The following is a 7,956-nucleotide window of genomic DNA, read 5'->3' on the forward strand; positions in this document are numbered from 1 at the left end:
AGACTTTAAACAATAAAAAAATATATAAAAACATACTTTTTATAATCACTAAAAACGAAAAGAGATATTGGTGTTAGTCTAACAAAACATGTACAGACTTGTATGCTAAAAGCTACAAAATGTGCATGAGAGAAATAAAAATCTAAACTAATGGAAAGACACACTGTTCTCATGGATTGGAAGACTCAACCTAGCAAAGATGTCAGTTCTCCCCAAAGTCCTATATAGGTTTAATGCAACGCCTGTCAAAATCCCAGCAAGATTTATTTTTTAAAAAAATTGTTTTATTGCTTAAAGTATTACAAAGAGTATTATATATGTCTCCTTTTTTTTTCTCCCCTTGACCTTCCCCTAGCCTCCCATACCCCCCAGTGTCTTGTGACCATTGGTTATGCTTATATGCATGCATACAAGTCCTTCGGTTGATCTCTTACCCACCCCTCCACCAACCCTCCTTGGCCTTCCCGCTGTAGTTTGACAGTCTTTTTGCATGTGTAGCTATACAACACTCAGTAACAGGATAGCAAAAAATTATAAACAAGACATAAAGACATTTCACTGAAGAGCATATACAGGTGACAAACACATGAAAAGATGTTCGACATCATTAGCCATTAGGGGAATCCAAATTAAAACCACAATGAGATATCATTACACACCTATCAGAATGGCTCCAATGAAATATAGGGACAAAACCAATGCTGAAGAGCATGCCACGACACGGTATCACTCACACACTGAGAATTTAAAATGGCTCAGCCACTCTGGGAAACACTTTGGTAATTTTTTTTTAAAAACTAAACATTCAACTGCTATATGACCCAGCAACTGCACTTTCGGGAATTTCCCCAGAGAAATGAAGACTTGTGTTCACACGAATGTTTATAGCAGTTTTATTCATAATAGCCAAGAACTGGAAACAACCCGGATGCCCTTCAGTGGGTAAACGGTTAAACCAACTGTGGTACCTCCACACCATGGAATAGTACTCAGCAGCAACAACAAAAATGAGCTATCGATACAGCAACAACCTGGATGAACTTCCAGAGAATTATGCTGATTGAAAGAAAAGAGTCAATCTCAGAAGATTATGTACTGCATGACTGACTACATTGATATGACATTCTTGAAATGACAGAAGAATAGAAATGGAGAACAGAACAGTAGTGTCAGGGATTAAGGAGTGGGCGGGCCAAGCACAGGAGAACGTGGTTGTGACTACAAAAGGTACTGGCAACAGAGTGATCCTTGTGGTGATGGGAATGTTCTGTATTTTGACTGTATCAATGTCAGTATCTGGTTGTGATACTGAATTATAAGTTTTGCAAGATGTTAACCTCTGGGGGAAACCGGGTAAAGGGCAGAGGGGCTCTCATTGCAATGTGAATCTACAAATATCTAAAAGAAAAAAGTGCAATAAAAAAAAAACAACAACACCTGAAACTAAGATAATGTTGAATGTCAACTGTAATTGAAAAAAAAATTGGAAAAAAGGCAACAAAATGATAAACACAACATTTAAGATGGGGAGGAGGTGGCTGGAATAGGGAGGAGCATACAAGTAAAGGAAAGGGTTTGTCCATGTTCTGGTTCTTGGGTTAGGGGATGGGTTTAGAGATGTTTGATACATTACTAATGAGCAAATAAGTAATAAATAATTAAAGGAAGTCCATTTATGAACCAATGACGACAGAGTATAAGGAACTGAGAATAAAGGTTAATCTAATTTTGTGTGCCTCGGGTCTGATGAGCACATTTTAGCTCACCTTCTTACTCAAACCTAAGACTCTTTCTGCCCCAAAGAAGCCAAGAGCACAGGCAGTTGAAGAGATTTCTTGAAGGAATACGAAAGGAGTTCCTGGGGGAATACCAAAGCTGCTATGCTCCTTTTAACGCAGCGGTTCTCAACCTGTGGGTTGTGACCCCTTTGGCGGTCGAACGACCCTTTCACAGGGGTCGCCTAAGACCATCCTGCATATCAGATATTTACATTACGATTCATAACAGTAGCAAAATTACAGTTATGAAGTAGCAACGAAAATAATTTTCTGGTTGGGTCCCAACATGAGGAACTGTATTTAAAGGGCCAGAAGATTGAGAACCACTGTTCTAAGGAAATCCATAGCCACACCAGTGTAAGTCATTCACAGTTAACTCACTCAGCAGATGTGTGACCAGTGTTGTGAGCCCAGCTCTGTGCCAGACACAACAAGAAGTTGGAGAATCCTCCAAGGAAATTACAAAGTAGTTGTAAGTGGCGGTAAGTCCAATAGGAAATGAGTGAAATGATTTTTTTAAAGTGAGTCACAAATGACAAATGTCTTATTTCTTGTTTTAAAGAGAATAATGAGCAATCGCTTCGGACACTAGGCTATTAAAATTCTCATGGTATTCCACAATTTAGAGCTGCAATAGATACCAGCATTGCACAACTAGTTAAAACACTGTTACTGTACTAGATGTCTTTCCAGAGAAAACAAAACTGAAGGAGAAAAAAGGAAAATGAATTACCTATTTTTGTGTGTGTGTTTAGTATGCTACCTGGATTCTTCTGTAAGTCATGAAGTGCACTCACTTCTGCTTTGATGGCATGTGCTGGACCTGCTTAGGGTGCAACTCTTCTATCCAAATGTCACTGGTCCCAGCGTGAATGTTCATTATATATTTATCTTTTAAACCTTTAGTAAGTGCATGCTCTGCCTGAGTTTGAATGCTAACTCTGCCATTTTTCTGGGTAACCTGGGCAAGTTCCTTAAGGGCTCCGCGCTTCACTGCCCTCATTTCTAGTGCTGGTTATTCCTACAATGAGACACTGGGTTGGGGAATGGAGACAAAGTGATGAATAAGACATTGACTTTGCCCTCATGGGGTTTCTAATCTAGTAGGGGGAGACAGATGTGTAGATGAAGGCTAGGCCACTAATATAGATCAGAACTGGATAGACACACACCAAACTAATGACTAGAATTGGGAGTGATGATCAATCAATTTATCTGTAATAAGTTTGTGTAATTTGTCTTTTGTGTAAATGCATCATTAATACTTTTTCCTTTTAAAATGTAAATACTGCCGTAACCGGTTTGGCTCAGAGGATAGAGCGTCGGCCTGCGGACTGAAAGGTCCCAGGTTCGATTTCGGTCAAGGACGGCCGGTCTAATTAGCATATTATACTTTTATTAGTATAGATATCTCTGATATCTATAATAATGTACCTTGGTTGCGGGCACATCCCCAGTAGGGGGTGTACAGGAGGCAGGTGATCGATGTTTCTAACTCTAACCCTCTCCCTTCCTCTCTGTAAAAAAAAATCAATAAAATATATTTTAAAAAAATAAATAAAATGCAAATACCTTTAATAGAAGTAATATGGACACCCAGTTTAACTCATGGTCTTTATCTTTCCCGTAAGAGCCGAGGAAGAGAAAGGCTGACGAGTGGCAAGTTTGGATGGAGGAATGTGATGTGTTTTGAAGTAGCTGCAGAGCCCAGAGCTCTTGGGTTGCCCATTCCTTGGGGAATCCTGGGCACCAGGGAGACAGCTTAAGGGAGTAGATGTTTCTAGAAGGGAAGTTGCTAAAAACAACCCTTGACATGTTGTTTTAGGCAGGTCCTCATCTTATATTTATCTGTTCCTCTTTTCTTTCTCCCCTCCCCCCATCTTTATCAGGAATCCAACAAATGACCCAAGAAACAAGTTCAATCCTTCTGACCCCGAATTGTAGTCCTAAAATTGTAATCCTAATTGTGTTCCCTAATTAGCTAGTAGGATTTCCATACTCTGCTAGCAGGACTATTCATTGAAAGGCCATTTTGCAATATGTGTCAAATACCTTGAAAATATGCATATTCCTTTTGAATAACAATTCCACTCCTAGGAATTAAACCTAAGGCCACAACCAGACAAGTACAGACATATAAGGGTACAATGATTGCTATGGACGTCGGTCTAATTAGCATATTACACTTTTATTACTATAGATATCTCTGATTAATCTTCCTTCCCAAGGTCCCCCAAATGCCCACAGCTACTTCAGCACTACCAAACATGAAGGGACTACGGGGAAGTTGGGATAAAAAGAGACCTTGGTTTTAACCATTTGTGGTTAAAATATCCCATTTTTGCAAATTTTATTCTAGTCTTTCATGATGTGACCGCATTGCTAGGGGGCTGTACGTGAGGGGCCTTAAAGCTTTTGCTCACTGACTTCCTGGAAAATCGGACCCAGCTTCCAGGGTGCTCAGCGTTGCCCTTTTCTATTCTTAACACAGGGCCCAAAGTGATCCCATAAACACTTAAGTCAGATCATGTCACACTTCTGCTTAAAAGCCTGCCATGTTTTCCAATGTCACTTCGAGTAAAAGTCAACAGTCCCAATGGCCCTGCATGACCTGGCTCTTTGCCTTCCTGACATCACCTCTTGGTATCCAGCCCTTCCTCACTCCACTCCAGCCTCCTACGCTTTCTGGAGTGGCCAGGCACGCTCCCAAGGGGGTCTTGTGTTTACTGTTTTGCATCCTGGACCACTCCTCCCAGATATTCTCAGGGCTCCCTCTTGCCTCCTTCAGGAAACCTGGCTTGACCATCCCTCACTATTTCCTATTTCCCTCCTCTGCTTCATATTTCTCCATAGAGCACATCACTATCTAAATACTATGCCTTGTGCCCGGCCTGCGTGGTTCAGTGGTTAAGCGTCAACTTATAACCAGGAGGTCATGGTTGGATTCCCAATCAGGACATATGACTGGGTTGCAGGCTCGATCCCCAGCGTGGGGTGTGCTGGAGGCAGCCGATCAATGATTCTGTCTCATCACTGATGTTTCTCTCTCTCTCCCCGTCTCCCTTCCTCTCTGAAATCAATAAAAATATATAAGAATAAATAAATACTACGCGTTGTGATTGTCTGTCTCCCTCCTCCAGAACGTGAGCTCCACGAGAAGCGGGTCTTTGTTCTGTTCACTGCTGTGCCCCAGTGCCTACGACAGTGCCTGACACATGACTGATTTCCGGTCAATGCTGGGGCCTTTGCCTTAAACTTTCCTTTTTCTAGCCCCACCGGAAGCCCACAGGATCTCCTTCTGAGAAAGATCAGTGAAAATGCACTTACGGGAAGGCCAGTTTCCCTAAAAAGGGGAGAGCAAAGGTGACAGAGTGACAGGGTTTTCCAGCATCTGAGCAAGTGGTGTTTACGAAGAACCATCTTCTGGTTAAGTGAATCACCAGAGGATTTGATCACTGACCTCCTACACCCACTCCTGTCCCCAAAGATGTAATCCAGGGTTATCGTGGTAGGAATAGGAAAGTGCCAAATCATGTAATATAATTTCTCTTCCAAGTTCTAAGGAAAAAATACAAATAAAAAAAAACACATTTGAAATGTTTGTTCTTGTTTATCTCTTTTCATTTTTCTTCCCCCTTCTGACTTAGAATAAAATGAATCAGAAAATGTTACAGGAAAGTGAAAAAACAGGCTGTAATTAGAGCATCCCACTTGGTCAGTGAGGTGTTGGCATTCTGGTATGACAATGAACTTAGTGCCAGGAAGACATTATTGCTTGTAAATACAAAATATCTTTAGATGTTAGCACAATAAAATATTTTTCAAAAAGTTAAAAAAGACAAGTAAAAGTAATGATTTATAATTTCTCCACCACCACAGAAAAGCTAGGATTTTTTATATATTACCTTCTAATTTTATTCTCATATACATATACTTTCTCATTGTGGTATAAAACACACAACATATAATTTATCATCTTCATCATTTTTAAGTGTACAGTAGAGTTGTACATTCATTTTTACATACGTGTTCTATTTGTACTTACTGTATCCTGGTTTTATTCTCACTGTACCTCATATCAAATAAATCTTCCATGTGGCAAATTTGTCTGATGCTTGTAATTTTAAAGATGCATAATATTTCATTCCATTCCATAACTATGACATGTATTGAACCATTCACCTATCATTGGACATTTATGCTGCTTACAAATGTTCATTCTTCAAATGTTATGAATTTTTAGTGCATATAGTATTTTTCTCTTTAGTATTTTCGATGATCTTCCTAGCTTGGTTTTCTGGAAGTTTTCTAGGGAAAACAAAGTAAGAAGCGACGACTCTTGCCTGGTTCTTAAAAATACAACAAAATTGTTTTCCAGTTGGTTTGTACCAATTTATAACGATGCCAGTGAAATATGACAGTTCTAATTTCACCACTGTCACTGGCATTTGATACAACCTTGATGTTTGTTAATTTAATATTTTTAAAGGTTTCTCATTTTAATACATTTTTTATATCTACTTTCCTTATTTCTTCTGTTGGGAAATGCCAGTTCATGCCACTTGTGCAGTTTACTTTTGGGAGGTTATCTCAGTACTTTTTTTGTTCCTTTTCATGGACTGTACATATGCTAGAATTTTTAACCCTTTATCAGATTTACCATGAACATTTCCCCCATCTGTTTGTTTTTAAATCTTTGGTCACAACCGTCATCTAGAACAATTTAACATTCTTTTGTGGCTCAGATCTTTCCCATGCGACTTCTCCTGTCACAGGTTGTCTCAGAAAATTCTCTCCATGGAACTTTCCCAGGGCTTTGATGTAGGTCTGGATTCTGTTGTACCTTCCTGATTTTATTTTCTACATCTAATCATTTCATCCATTCATTTTGATGTATGAGGTGTAGGTCAAACTGATCTGTTCCTTAAATGCTAACAAGCCTCCTCCTTGAAAGAGAGTTGAAGGAACCCTTGAGTGACTAGGACAGTGGGCCTATGTCACATGAGGAGTCCTGGTGTGCTGGGCACGGTCCCAGGCTCCAGGCTCCGTGGAAGCTATAGCCCCCAACGGACTAGGAACGTGAAGAGGCTCAGTGGGAACAAAAGAGTGGCGACTACCGGAATGAAGCGTGGGACTGCACCTAATATCCACTGTTTTTACCCTTTTCCCGCATAAACCTAAACACTGGGGAAGGAAAACACTTCTGGACATTGACGGCTTGTTAGAGTCCTTTTCCGTTTGCAAGAATGAGGGCTGTCAGTTGACCTACTGCCATGAGTCCTGCGCACACTGTGTGTGCCTGTGTGGGACGCAGAGTAAAGGCTCCGGGCGACCACGAGTGATGCCCAGTGAAGACAAGGATCCAAGGGAGATGAGAAGGTAAGTCTAGGCGGATAACCTGGTGTAGAGGCGGCTCCGCTGTGCAGAATAGACGGTGTGGGGTCCGCAGTGTCACTGTGAAGGCCTGCGTCCACCTCCCGCCCTCCCCAGCCCTGCACCTCCACCCTCCGCGCCGTGGGTCAGGGCCCCTACGCGCACAGGATTCTCCCCTCGCCTTCCCGCCGAGCCGCAGCCAGGTCGCCAAGGTCGGGCAAGCTGCACCTCCCAGCATCTGCCAGGAGCTGGAATGGGAGGAGAGCCACGTGCACTGGATTGGGACTCGGAAGTGCCCGCCTCCACGCCCGCTGCAGCCCAGGAGCCTGAAACCTTTAGCGACCGCCCTGGGACGCCACGTCTGACCCCTGGTCCTGGTCGCCACCCGCCCACACAGGTTCCGGGTTAGCGTTCTCGCCCGGGGCTCACAGTGTGCAGACCACAAACCCTAACCGCTCGCTTTTTTTTTCTTTCTTTCTGGGACCTTGTACAACACGGCCTGACTATGCAACTCTCCACGGGCAGGCAGGTGGAGGGGGACCTGCGGCGTCTCTACTCCGTCCCCAGCTTGGCGTGAAGTCACCCAACTTAACCCCTAAGCAGAGCGGCTGCCACTTTAATCTTGAAAAAGAAAAACTGTTTGAGCTCCAGGTCCCCAAACCTGTACACGGTGACGTCCACCGTGACCGCTTCGCTCTCAGGGCAGCCTCCTCCCCACCCCGCACCGAGGGACGTCGTCCTCGGGGCCGCCCCGCAGCCCGGCGGACCAGAGGAGTGAGGGCTCCCGCAGAAAGGCCCTGGGGCG

This window comes from Myotis brandtii, unplaced genomic scaffold (assembly GCF_000412655.1).
Source record: "Myotis brandtii unplaced genomic scaffold, ASM41265v1 scaffold197, whole genome shotgun sequence".
Taxonomy (NCBI): Eukaryota; Metazoa; Chordata; class Mammalia; order Chiroptera; family Vespertilionidae; genus Myotis; species Myotis brandtii.